We start from the raw sequence: 15,363 nt of genomic DNA on the forward strand, positions 1-15,363 counted from the left end.
GCGGAGGAGAAAGTGACAAAGGCATCACGAGGATCTAAAAGGCTTGTAATTGATAAAAGATGCGTGCTCAACCCGCGTGATTGACAGTCACAGAATGAGACTGCGATGTATGCAATGAACAAAGACTTCTAATGTTCGAAATGATAATATTCAACATCGCTATGAAATGTTTGATGCTTAAACATCGCTTTATTGCTGGCATATGAAAAAAGTGGTGAATAAGAGCCAATAATCTCGCTTTCGTAATTACGAATAGGACAAAGCGATACGACATGCTTGATGTTCAGAATTAGTGGTCTAACGTCAACTACACTGCTATCACCATGAAAACTTGTGTAAGAATTTGAAAATTTCTTGAATTTTAAACAACGTTTCTTTTAATTATGATCTTACAGACATATGGAAAAAGTATAGATGGATACGACGATTGCGTCGAAGCCGCCTATATACCCGATTCAAGAACAAGTCGTTTATGCAGGAATTGTCAATTTGTCGGTTCCTTATTCGCGAAGCAAAGTGGAACTGTGTGTTGTGTCATTCAAATATTAATGAAATGTTCTATCACCCTCCGTCAGTTTTCAAGTATATACGTCAATTTCATTAAACCAAAAGCAAATCTTAAATAAAAATACACTCCGCATTAATGAAATCGAACAATGTCATGCCAGAGGGCTATTCTCAATAGTAATCAATGTGATTGGACCAGATTTTTGGCTCTTAAATAAATCCACAAGTACGTCCACATGCATCCCAAGAAATCGCCTTAGGTGTACATTATCGTAGGTTCAACAATATAGCGATTTCTGAGAATAAACCTTTCTTATTGATAAGTTCACATAATGCAATTTTTAGAAAGATTTCGGAACCACACCAAAATATCTTTCGCCGTACAATATTTTTCATTACTGAAGAACAACTTTACTAGCATTGGTTATGCATATACAAAAAAAAAACTATTTCTGAATACAATTTAATTTTCGTAGAGGAAGCAGTACAACGATTTGCAAGCGTGTTTTGTAATCTTCGAATTATATTTCAACGGAGAAAGATTTACAAAATTTGTAGTCTTAAAAAATTGGCCTATCGGACTTCCTCCTACATATCTCCATTCTGTGTGTCTCTTTCCCTCCGTCTCTGTCTCTCCGATTGTGTTGATACCAGAAAACCAGATGAATCATACTGCGGCAAGATGAACCCCCGTCACCGGAAAGACAGCTCCTCTGAGACCTCCTCGCTAGGGAGAGGAAGAGGACATGGTGGAGCTCTTGCTGGCCACCCTCAGCGCGACTGCACCGACTGGGTTGCTGTCGAGGAGGAGGGCGAGAACGGTGATGGCGGAGCTCGTTAGGTTGTACAGACAAAGCAATCAATAGGTTTCACTTTACATATTTTGTCTACCGTTCTTTTTAAACTCAATCAATTTTCTGCATATTTTGTAGCGTATTTCCGGCATATGTTCCAGTAACAAAACATGTAATGTGAAACCAATATATAACAGGAATACCCAATAACATCAGATACAAAGCTCATACAGCGTGAAAACAAGGTTCTTCTCCATTATATATTGCTTCAATATGCTTCATTACGAATATGCCACAATCGACTCCATTACTTTGTAAAGGAGCATCGTCAGCACAGAGCAACATCCACTCGGCAATGTCGACACCCATAAGCCCGTTAAGGAATCCTTCCTGTGATATAGGGATAATATATTACAATCTGGTCCACCTCGAATAGCTACGATTCACCTATGGGCAGAAGCTTACCAAATGCATAGCGTCGCGTTCTACGCCACTGTGGCAGTCTAATGAGTTATAGCACCATAGTTGTTTTTCTAGAAAATTCATCTCGTATAAGACCCAATGGTCAAAATTTTGCCAGAGTGTAGGAAGTAAAATCTGCGAATCGATAAAATAATTTTTCATTCAAAAGACATATCGTGATGGGGATGTTACGACTAAACCTTGGAGAAGAGGTTTGTTCACTTACCTTTCCAAATTTTGAAATGTCTAGGCACTCATCATCGTTATTCCAACAAGGTAGTGCATCTGTGAATCCAATGCCGTATGGCTTTCGCCGGACGTACATCTGTTGCACGAAATAGTAAGGTTTAACCACCAAGAAACGTGAGTACGTTATAAAAGCAAACAAAACAACAATGGATCAGACATACCATGAAATAAGGGCTGATGATGCGTACTGTATTGCTCGTTGGGTTGCTCTGAACATAATTGACAAAATCACACATTGTCTGGTTGCATAAATTTATGAACTTCAATACATACAAACCGATGTCCTAGAAATTGATATTGGTTAAATACTTACAAAATTACTGATAGTGTTCCTGTCTACAAATTCATCTTGCATCTGCTTGATGTCATCTACGAACTCGTCAGGGCATTGCCGCCCACCCTTGCCTGTGGATGTTGCACTGAGTGCACCATGAGCGTGGTATTCAGAATTCGACATTGAAATTATTGCCTACAGTAAACAACACAAGTCCAAATACGACATGAAAAGGCAAATATTGACTAAACCGCTCAGGCGTTTCAAAAAATATACGTCTTAAGCACTAGTGCTGGTACTGTGGATGTGGTTGTCTTCTTTTTCGGTGCCGTGCCTGGCCATTTTGCTCTCATCGTCCTCTCCATTGGCGCCGTGCCTGGTCGTTTTGCTCCCATCGTCCTCTCCGTTTGCTCTGTGCCTGGTCGTTTTTCTCCCATCATCCACTCCTTTGGCGCCATGCCTGGTCGTTTTGCTCCCATCGTCCTCTCCGTTTGCTCCGTGCCTGGTCGTTTTTCTCCCATCGTCCACTCCTTTGGCGACGTGCCTGGTCGTTTTGCTCCCATCGTCCTCTCCGTTGCCGCCGTGTCCGGTCGTAGTGCTCCCATCATCTTTGGCGCCGTGCCGGGTCGTATTGCTCTCATCGTCCTCTTCTTGGCCGCCACGGCTGGTCGTACTGCTCAGATTGTCCCCTTCTTCGGCGCCATGCCTGGACAGAGATATTGATGGTACCTTTGCAACACAGATACGAAAACATCATCCTCAGTCAAATACAAAGGTAAAGTCCTTTAACGTGCCGCCCTTTTTCGAAAACAACCCGCTAATTAAATGATTACGTTTTAAATAAATAAAAATACGTCTTTTCGCATGCCGCCCTTTTTCGATAACCGCTGGCAAATTAAATGATTGCGTTTGAAGTATTTAAAAATACGTCTTTCCACACGCCGCTCTTTGCGTTTTAAATATTTAAAAATATGTCCTTTCACATGCCGGCCTTTTTCGGAAACACCCCGCAAATTAAATGATTGAGTTTTAAATAATTACAAAACCGTGGTTTGTCGGTCGCATTATAACAATCGTTCAGTGGGAGATTGACACGACCCGAACAAACCCGTTTTCCAGGTATGAATACTCTTTCACGATTATTCTATTGATTATCGTATATGGATACATCGATATATTCATGCAACATACTTTCCTTATCGGTTTTTTAACAACAAACGTTCATTATCGCGGTTTGCATTGAAGGTGTCCCTGCCAAATAAACAATTGCTGACCGGGAACCGTATCGTACAAATTTTGGAGCATCAACCTTTTCTTATCGCTATTGACTGTTATCATTTACGCTGTCAGAACTCGTTAAATTATTGTTCACGGCTTACATCATCAATCTTTTTTGCGATATTCTTTCGAGGCGGAGACAAATACAACGATTGCTAAACATAAATGCTCTATCTTAGTGATGCCAAAGAGGTTAGGCAATGCCATGATTTCTGAACAAACATCTATTTTCGATTAAAGTTTATTTATTACCGAGATCCACAGACGAAAGGATGTAATAATAAAGAATTAAACAATAAAAGAATGTCACATTACGACAATTCATTATTCAATTACAACAAAAACCTAGCGTAATAAAAATGAAAATCTAGGATTTATTCTGAGGCACTTGACGAATCAGATGAAATATCATAGTCTTGTCTCTCACTTTTTATTGGTGGACTGTTTATCCTGCGTGGCCTCTTGGTTGCAACCATCTTATTAAGAAAACCGGTCATCATCTCTACCACTGAGTTCAATTGAATCCCCATAGTACTTACTTCTGTCCTTAATTTCTTATTCTCCCTCTCCATAAGTTCGAACCTTGCGGCAGAGACAATGTTCTCTTTTGGAGCAAGTGTTCGCTCTTCCTCGCGCATTATTACTGAGAGACTAGTCGTAGTAACCAGAGAGAGACGACGTTTTGGTTGTAGAGGCTGGGCTGCAACATGAGAAGAGGCAGTTGGGAGGCATGGGTTCACAATTTTCTCAATCTTCCGATTTCGCCGCATTGGTTCTCAATACCTTTCGAAATAGAAGGGATCAAATTGTCGTCCTTCATGATCATACGATACGGCAGGGAAACCACATGAGTTCCAATTTAATAATTTGTCCCTGTAGCGATCGCACCAATTCACGTTTCTGCCCCCACCACTATTCATCTTCCTTCTCACTTCCAAAGGCTTATTTGGGATAGACTGCCCCAAGCCAGATTGTAGGAGAACTCGACTACCTTGCTGCAACTCGGCTTCAAAATTGCAGAACAGCCACAAATCGTGGTCAAACAATCTAGCAACCTCCGCAACAATGTCTTGATCATCGTCCTCCCCATCTCCATAAAGTCTCCACAAAACCTGTACATTGGTAATTCTTTTTAATAACGAATGACAAATATATTACAATTTATTTATGCATGATATGGCAACAACGATATGTACTACGGAAGACAATCCTGCAGCAATGGATACTTAAGAATGCTAAACATTACAACGATTTATAATACTCAATGGTAAATGCTGACGCGATTGTAAACAATTTTAGAGCGCTTACCTCATTTAGTTGCAGCCCATCTAAAATGGACTTAGCATTATGAACTGTGACGTTTATTCTAGCCCAACGACCGATCTTTGGAAAACCACAAATCGGAGGGCCACAACATGGACGCAATGGGATAATATGTTCCAATGCCCAGGCCTAACAAAAACAATATTATTAGTAACACCAAAACCTGCAATGAGATTTGTCTACAATTACTAAGTATGTAATTAACAAATACCTGAACAAATGACCAAAATCCCTCAACTGTTTTCGTACCATTACTCGCACGGTGGAGTTGACTGTACAAGTGTGCGAGCATAACGACACCCCAGGCATAGTTGTCGACTTCGTCTAAGTCTGCCAGGTACTGCAGCCACATGAAACTTATTCTCGAACCAGAACAATCAAAAAATAATGTAAGACCAAAAAAATATAGAAAGAAGCCGCGCAACTCTTGGTCAACTATTTCAGATGCACAAGTAGCGGAGTGGCCTCCCCATTTATTACGAAAAAATGACACTTTCATTGATGTGGAATTGATTCCACCAGAAATACATTGACTCCATTCGTCCATCGACATTCTTAAAAAGGCAGTGCATTTTCCCCTTGCGTTATAGTTTGAATGCCGTAATAGGACAGCACTGCCATCGCACTTAATGCCAGTGATCCTCGCTACATCTTCTAGAGTCATGGTAATCTCAAAAGAATCAAACTGGAATGTGTTCGTCTTATCATTCCACTTATTTACCAGATGGGTCATGGTATTCCAGCAAGTTTCAAAATATTGCTGGTCCAAAAGGCCACCGAAGTGCATATTTCGTAATCGGTCTTTCTGATATGCACTCAGCTGACCATACCACGACAGAACTACAGGCCATTGACACCGACCTCCGAGCTTTTTACCTGGTGCTCTACTTCTCCTGTGACCTCCTTGTAACACAAAATAACATATTATTCCTACCAATTGTAAATTAGTTTCATTTGTACTTATAAATAGTATTCTACTAATCGCTATAAATAATATTGGTTGCACACAAACTATCACAGTAATCGCTATACATATTAATACGTAACACAATAATCGCTATACCAAAATCGCTAAACATATTATTAAATCGTCACAGACAGGACAAATATATTTACCTTGGTCGCTATTTTCTCCTGTTTTCCCTCCAACCTGGGACTTTCTGGTGGGTCCAAAGTCTCCAACTGCCTTTCAATCTCCATCTCTACCGGCTCCACCATCGCCTGCCTTTCTCTGGCCTTCCTTTTCTAGCCCACCTTCTCCATCCTTTCTCTATCCTTCCTTTTCTCATCCTCCTTCTCCTTCCTTTCTCTCTCCCATTTCTCCAACTTCTTCTGCTTCCTTTCTCTCTCCTTTTTCGCATGCTCCTTCTGCTTCCTTTCTCTCTCCCATTTCTCCTCCTTCTTCTTCCTTTCTCTCTCATTTTTCTCCTCCTCCTTCTCATTCCTTTCTCTCTCCCTTTTCTCCTCCTCCTTCTGCTTCCTTTCTCTCTCCCTTTTCTCCTCCTCTTGCATCCTTTCTCTCTCCTTTTTTGCCTCCTTCTCCTTCCTTTCTCTCTCATTTTTCTCCTCCTCCTTCTACCTCATTTCTCTCTCCCTTTTTGCCTCCTTCTCCTTTTGCTTCCTCTCTCTCCTGTTTCTCCTCCTCCTTCTGCTTCCTTTCTCTCTCCATTTTCGCCTCCTCCTCCTTCTGCTTCCTTTCTCTCTCCCGTTTCTTTTCCTCCTTTCTGCTTCCTTTCTCTCTCCTTTTTCGCCTCCTCCTCCTTCTCCTTCGTTTCTCTCCCCTTTTTTTCCTCCTTCTTCTGCTTCCTTTCTTTCTCCTTTTTTTCCTCCTCCTGCTTCCTTTCTCTCTCCTTATTCTCGTCTTCCTTCTCCTTCCTTTCTCTCTCCTTATTCTCGTCTTCCTTCTCCTTCCTTTCTCTCTCCCTTTTCTCTTCCTCCTCTTTCCTTTTCTCTTCCTCCTTCTCCATCCTTTCTCTCTCCTTCTTCTCATCCTCCTCCTTCCGCCGCCTTTCTATCTCTTTCAATTCTTGTTTCCTTCTGTCCTGCACTTCCTCCTCCTGCTTCTTCCTTTCTCTTTCCTTTTCTTCTCCCTCCTCCTCCTTCCGCCGCCTTTCCATCTTCTCCAATTCTTGTTTCCTTCTTTCCTGCACTTCCTCCATCTTCTTCTTCCTTTCTGTTTTTTGCACTTCCTCCTGCTTCTTCCTTTCCCTTTCCTTTTCTTCTTCCTCCTTCTCCTTTCGTTGCCTTTCCTTCTTTTCCTCATTCTCCTTCTCCTGCCTTTGCATTTCCTTAGATTCCTCAAACTCCTTCTCCCTCCTTCACCTTTCCTTTTCTTCCTCATACTGAGGAATATTCTGTTCCTTCTCCTTATTCATTTGCCTTTGCCTCTCCTCCATCTCCTTCAGTAGCCTTGCCTTGTTTCACATTGCTCTACACTCCAAGTCTCTCCTATGAGATTTTGCCTTAGTCTCCTCCACTATATTGCTAAAATACCTTTCTCACTCCTCTACATTCTTTTTTTGCCTTTCCCTCTGCTCTGCCTTATTCCTCCGCCTTCTCTTTATATTCTTCTGAATATTTCTTTGCTTTGCCTTCTCTTCGTCATCCTTGTTATGCATCTTTCGTTCTTCAGAGTTCTTCCTTTGGTCCGCAACCTCGATATCTGATAGATAATCCTCTGCATAATACGATTCCAAGGCTTTTTCTCTGTCTTTATCGTTCTCAATCTTAAGTATATTTTGGTATCTTTCAAAAACCTTAGATAGATGGGACTGACGAATCACTTCTCTAATAGACAACCCATAGAACGACGGGGTATCTCTAATTTGATGAGACGCAGACATTGCTAACCTGCACAACACATTACACAATCATCATGATTAGAAATCGTCGGAATATTTGGGTTCATAAGTACACATCGTTGTAAGATTTATCAAACTTACAAATCATTGTATAAGAAGCAATCTTCAGATTGAAGAAAGAAACCTTACAGGAAACTCACTGAAACGATGGGATTTTGGATATTCTAACTGTAGAGTAAGCAACAGTAACAACTAATACGCAACAGAAGGTGGCAACGATGTTGCGACTGCGCGTAAGACGAAAACCGATGCTCTGGAACAAAGGAAAGGATGCTCCGATGACAACAGATGAAAGCAGAGTATGCTTCAGTAGAGTTTTCTGCTTAGAGCGAGAATGAATTGTTTTGAACTATTTAAATCCTACAACATAAGGCTTGCTACATACGCAAACTTTGTGGAACGTTTTGGCGCGATAATGATGGAGGGCAGTTTTGTCCTTTTCATGAACCGACGATTCAGTTTTCTAGGAGGGCATTTATGTCCGTTCGAGGAAGAGGAAGCGAATGACGGTAAAGGGTACTTAAGTCTTTGCTGCGGCACTAAATTATGATACAATATGATGCGGACACACATGGGGATACATGTCGGTCTGCATCTTATACGTGGCGCTATTTGAAACCCCCGAACATGAGTTCTCAGTACCGGCCCTGTTCGGGGGGGGAGGGGGAACATATAACCTGCTTTGCACCTTCTTACCCTTGTTTATAATAGGTAGAGGAGAGCCATGTGCAGATCAACACAAGTGGTAAATTACGAAACTATCTTATCTCATTCATCAAATTTATCACCAACTTATAAACAACCTTTATATTTGTTAACATCTTAGGCGGTTTCCAAATTCTTCCCTTATCTTATTAATGGTTCTCATTCCATCCTACCTTATCCTTTTTTCTTATTCATCCTTGAGGGTAAAATAGTTATTTATAAATTCCAATGGTTTTTTCGATGATCCAAAAATCACCAGCGGTAAAGGCATCAATTTTTTCCAACTCATAAAATATGGTTTATCACAGAAAAAACCTTATTGGAGTCAATTCCTACTAATTGAGCATCCTGAATGCATTTATGAGGCTGGATTCTTTCAAAACAACTCAAATCGTGATATTCAAATTAGATTGTAGGTACAATCATTTGTAATATATATATATATATATATATATATATATATATATATATATATATATATATATATATATATATATATATATATATATATATATATATATAAGAAAGAGTGACCTAGACCTGAAAATGACAGTACAAGCGAAGAAGGTGAGTAAGGAGAAAGGCAGCAGATGAAATGAGGGTGTTTGACGGAGAATGAGAGAAAAGGTAGCGAGAGTGTTTTGTTAAATGGTTGCCCTAATGCAAGAAAAAGTCCTCTTCACAGTGGGTAGGAATTTTAATCATCAAAAATCTATGTTTTAAAAAAAAAAGCATCCATTCAATTTGTTTTTATTTGAAATGGATGGAATTGTTATTAAATATTTTATCCTACACACTTTTTTTATTATTTTTTAACTTCCGAATGCCCTTAATGCCACGGGGCGAGAGCTGATCATGTAAAACGTTGGGTGAGATTAGTAATCCCACCCAGCATGATGGGTGAGATTAACAAGATCCGCTCTCTCACCAGGCTGCAGCAGTTTAACATTTGATTGAGTTGGTGGACAAAGGGTTCAAGTAGATACATAGTAATGCTCTCCTTAGGCCCTTTTTTCTTGTTAGGCCCCTTTAAAAATTATAGTTTTTAGTATTTTGTTCTCACATTTAGCATCATAGATGTGATCTATAGGTTTTGTTTAGTGGGAAATGGCTTTTGGATCGCCTAAATCTGATGTTTCGGTGTTTCAAAAATTAATGGCTATAAAGGCACCACATATTTTACCTCAAAAATATTTCTTTCATCGAAAAAATATAATCCAAGAGTTGATTCTTACTAAATCGATCATGATAAACACATCTAACAGTTCAGATCAATCATAAAAACACTTCAAATTATGGGGCCTAATGAGACCTAACAAAAAAAAGAGAGGGTCAAATATGTTTATATAACTGAACATATTAGGCCCCATTTCTCGTTCTGCCTCATTTTGCCTCATAAGTTTTAAGTGTTTTTATGATAGATCTGAACCGTTAGTTATGTTTAGCATGCTCGATTTAGTGAGAATCGGCCCATGGATTATGTTTTTTGGACAAAAAAATATATGCTTATGAGCCAGGAAAAACTGGCACCTTCATAGCCATTGAATTTGGATCACCAGAAACACCAGTATACTGATCAAATTTCATTATAGTGATCCAAATGTTGGTTCCCACCAAACAAAACCTATAAATCTCGTCTATGGTGTTAGACATGAGAAAAAATACCAAAAACGATAATTTTTAAAAGGGTAAAATAAAGCAAAATGATAAGGTGGGCAGAAGGAGCGCATTATATATATATACATATATATATATATATATATATATATATATATATATATATATATAGGCTAGCTAATTGGGAACAACTATTTTCATACATTATTTTTTTGTCCTTTTTTCTTGAATCTAACCATAGGGATGTGATCTACATGCTTGGATTTATAAGAACCCCCTCTTGCATCATCCGATTTTGATGCATAAACATGATATTTTTAAGGTTTTAAAATCAATGGTTCTTAATCTTCATAAATATTCAAGCATTCAAAAATCACATTTTTTTATCAAAAATACATAATCCTATGTTTCATTCCTAGCAAATTCATTACGCTAAGCACCCACATGGTTGGATTTACAAATAAAGTGTTGAAAATATAGATATTTCTAATTCTCCTATATATATATATATATATATATATATATATATATATATATATATATATATATATATATATATATATTTTGGTGCACGGCTCGTTTACCTAAAAGAGCCGATCCCACTTGCTCCTTTAAATAACTGTTCTTCTTTGCAAGTTGCATATAAAATAATGTATACATAATTCAACCTTTTCTGCCATCTTTAAATGCCTTTACTCGTTGGTCCACGTTAAGTGACCTTGAAGAATTAGGATTGAATATAGTTTTGAAAATTTTATAAAATCCACCTAACTTTTAACCTATTTACAAAAACTCATATAACTTTTGATGTTTTACAAACACCCTCCTGGGTTAGCAAAATAATGCTTACCCATGGTTAAGATGACTAAAATTACTTGAATATTTTTTACATTAAAGCTTTGGATCTCCTTTTGTGGATTTTTTGTTTTTTCTAGTTTCAATTGATCTTTTCACTTTTAGATTTAAGAGAAAATGATGTTTTTCTTTAGTAGATGAAATTTGGGTTCTATGTCAGGATTAAGGTTTTCTTTTTGGTGTGAAAGAAAGGTTTCCTGTTTTTTTTTTAGTTGTTGACTACATAAATTGTGTGGCAAAAGATGATTGCTGACAGCTGGTGGTGATGTGGTTACGTGCGGCGAAAATGGAGAGGCGTTTCAATTGAGCAATCCCTAATTCTAATTGGATATTGTGAGAATGGACCTTGAAAGATGACCTTATCTCGCAACATGGTGGTGGTGTGGTTTGAAGTGACGATGGAGAGGTATTTTCAATCAGAAACCTAACAGAGTTTACAATGAGAACGCACCTCACAAGAATGATGAACAGCTCCGATCGCAATCGATGAAACAGCTCAAGCTTTGATGATCAGCAAGAGAGCGAGAGAGCGAGAGTTGAACCTAAAGAGAAAAAACAAAAAACAAAAACAAAAACAAAACATAAACAAGCAGGACCTAAACAAGCAAAAAAAAAGTGGCTCATGCAGGAACCACAAAACCAATAAAATTAGGAGGGAGCAGAGCGACAATAGTAGGAAACGTTAGATCTGAAAGATGAATACGCAGAATCGCATAAATGTCCACTAGAATTTTCTAAGCAAGATGATTAATGTCGACCGAATATTCTCGAAAAAGAGCATCGTTGCGTGTCATCCAAACGAACCACCAAGTGGTAAACCACGACCTCCAGATTAACCACCACCGCTTACTGCGCCAAAAGCAGACCGGACCCAATATGAGGTCTAGCGCAAAAAACTCCTCCATAACCAAGACCTCTGGGTGCCTCCAAGTCCTAAGAAAGATCTCCACAAAGATAGGGCAAGACCAGAAGAGGTGGAACGAGGATTCTTCAGCAGCATGACAAAGCACGCACCAGCTCGGAAGCTGAAAGCCCCACCTCTTTAAGCTAGAGTGAGTTTGGACCTTATCATGCAAGATTAACCAAGCCAAAACCCAAAAACGGAGTGAAGGGCCCTTTGCTCAGAGCGCAGATTCGGACAACCAGGCCGCCCCCGGGAGAAGCAACGATCTATAGACTTTGCTGGTCAGAAACTTCCCGGTAGGAGCAATAGCCCAATACACCCAGTTACCAATATTGGCAGGATCCTCAAAATTATGGCTGAAGAAAGCTAAAGTCGACAACCAAGACTTACGCAGATGAAAAAACGCTTCATTCCACAAGCATAGGAAAACCGGAAGGAGAGAAGGAGCCTCATACTTAGAGAGAAAAAAAGTAGCGCAAGGATTATCTAATTGATGAGCAAGCCATCATTGCTTAGAGATCAAAGCAATACTCCTGAGTCTAGGTGCAGAAACACCTAAACCGGCCATAAAACACGGCAAGACCACCGAACGCCAACCAACCAGGTGACGCTTACCCTTGAGATGACACCTAGACCAAAGGAATCCTGCCAGCAGACGCATCAGCTGCTTCTCCACACCTACAAGCATCATAAACATGAACATGAAGAATTCCAGAATGATCGAGAGAACGTGCTTCACTAAAGTTAGGCGGCCATCATACGAGAGATAAGAAGCTTGCCATGAGAGTAATTTGCGCTTAACTTTAATAAACATCGGAGCCCAAGCCACAGAGGAAAGGCACTTAACTTGTAACGGCAAACCCAAGTATAACATAGGCAGCTCAGATATAACACAATTAAATTTTTTCACCCCAGCAACTACTATAGAGGGCTGGACGTGGAACATAGAAAGAGAACACTTTTGCTCATTGAGAAAATGCTGGAAAGAGAGAGAGAAAAAAGTGAAGAATGAGCTTGAACCGAAGCATATGCTGAACACTAGCGCAACCGAAAATGATCATATCATCAGCATAAATAAGAGCATGAGCATGAAAGTCCTGGACCGATAACAGATCAATAAAATTGCAGGCAGTGGCCCGCTTAAGCAGCACAATAAGACCCTCAACGATAACATTGAACAATAAAGGCGAAAGAGGGCAACCTTGACACAGACCTCGTTCCAGCTTGAACCATTCCCCGAAAGTGTCGTTGATATTCAGCATAGCCTGAGCATTCAAGACTAGTTCCCTAACTCAACCAGAGAACCAACGACCAAACCCGAAGTTCGATAACATTTGAAATAAAAATGGTCATTGAAAAGAATCAAAGGCCTTATGAAAATCTAATTTAAGAACAAAAGAAGGCTGATCGCAAAGATGCAAAGAGTGCACAACCTCGGTTGCCATGATAAAAGAATGATGAAACCTCTTATTATGGATGAAGGCGAACTGAGAGCCCGAAAAGATCTGTTGAGCTACTGATTTCAGCCTATTTGCTAAAACCTTGACAATCATACGGTAAAGATCACTCATCACCGAGATCGGGTAGAATCGAGAGATATCCGAAGCATCAACATCTTTAGGAATAAGCAAAATAATCGCTAAATAAAAAGGGTAGGGCAGCCTGAAATTACGATAAAACTCATTGAAGAGGCTAACCACGTTCGGTTTGACAGAATCCCAAAAAATCCTGAGAAAGTCAACATAGAACCCATCAAAGTCAACTGCTTTCTAACCAGACAGATCCTTGATAGCACGAAGGATCTCAACATTCGAGAATCTTCTTTGTAAAGCACAGGCTTGGTCATGAGAGATCGCCCATAGCATGACAGACCCAATATTCTCCTCTGCAACCACTGAAGAGGCATAAATAGACTTGAAATAACGTGTGACTATCTGGTTGACAAGCTGATTAGAGAAAGAGATGCCCTCAATGGAGATAGAAGAGATGGCCTTCCTCCGATGATGGTGGGACGTATAGGAGTGAAAAAATTTAGTGTTACCATCACCGGCTTTGAGCCAATTCACCCTGGATCGCTGCTTCCAACGGATTTCATCCCTGACTCTCCAGTTATTCAACAACATAGATAGCTCAATGGACCTGACCTGGAGAGTCAAAAGTTGAGGTTCAGAAAAAGCGTCAGGGGAAGACATAAACTGGTACAATTCAAAAAGATCATGCTCCTAGGCCCATATGCTAAAATTTCGCAACGTCGTAATTATGGATCCAAGCCCTGATATCCTTAGCAAGACGCAAAAGCTTGCTAATAAGCCGAAGATCAGCCTAGTGCTCAACAAAAGGTTTAAATCAAGAGGCCGAAATAACTGAATTGAAATCTAGCTCCTGAAGCCACCATTGCTAAAAAATAAAGCGTCTGGAGAAGGAGAAGTCATCCTCCAAAGAGTGATGAGCTGACCATGGTCAAAGATAGAGGGCGTAAGCAAGACACATTTAATGTTAAGGATGAGGTCTAACAAAAAAGGGGTGACAAATTCTCTGTCTAGAACCTGACAGCACGGGCGTGATTGCCTATTCAACCAAGAGAAGCGCTCCTCGGTAAGAGAAAGAGGATAAAGGAGATGCCGATGAACAAAGTCTTGAAAGCCTCGAATAGAGGGATTATGAAGGATGATAGAATTGAAATCATGAGAAGAAAGCATATAATTGAAATCGCCTATAATAAGGTGGCACAAATCATTAGAAGTAACCACCCTATCAAGGTCATCCCAAAACACGAGCCTCATGTTAGCAAGGTTGGGGCCATAAACCACGAACACCATTGCTCTCCGACCAACCAACTGTATGTTGAAGGCAATAGACCAAGAGTAGATACCCATGTCCAGCTGCGATAAATTTAAAGTCTTCTTACCGAGGAGGAGAATACCACAAACATGGTTGACCGCTGGCTTAAAGAAAAAATCTGCATCCTGCCAAATAGAAGAAGCGACCGCAAGAAGGATGTCATCCATTTTAGTTTCACAAATGACAAATAGGTCAGAATTAGCCTGTCTAATCTAACTCGCCAAAAAGAAGCGCTTGGAGGCATAATTGAGGCCCCTAATATTCCAACAAACAAGCTTCATGGCACAAAATCTGAAAAGACCTGTGGTTGCCGCAACCTGGACGATCTACAAGGAGACCAACCAGAAGAAACCAAATCTAAAAAGATAGCCTTCCTCCGTCTACGGTTACCAATGGAGGAACACTACACATTTTCAATGGGAGAGTCATCCTACGAAGAACCAAACGAAATAAAAGGGGGCAGGCAAAGGATATCCCCAAAAATAGAGTGGAGACCAGAAACAACTGAATCCATGACAACTGATAGAGCCAGCAACTGAGATGCAAAAAGAGAGATATCCAGCAATCGAGCAACGTCATCGATCTCAATACCCAGGAGGTGCAAACTGGAATGCAGATGGAGCTGAGAGGAAGGCAAGTGAGTCGACACACACCCCGACAGACCGCCGTCGTGGCCAATGATAGGAGAAAAAA

The sequence above is a fragment of the Nuphar pumila genome, chromosome 13 (assembly GCF_984573655.1).
Source record: "Nuphar pumila chromosome 13, dmNupPumi1.hap1.1, whole genome shotgun sequence".
Classification (NCBI taxonomy): Eukaryota; Viridiplantae; Streptophyta; class Magnoliopsida; order Nymphaeales; family Nymphaeaceae; genus Nuphar; species Nuphar pumila.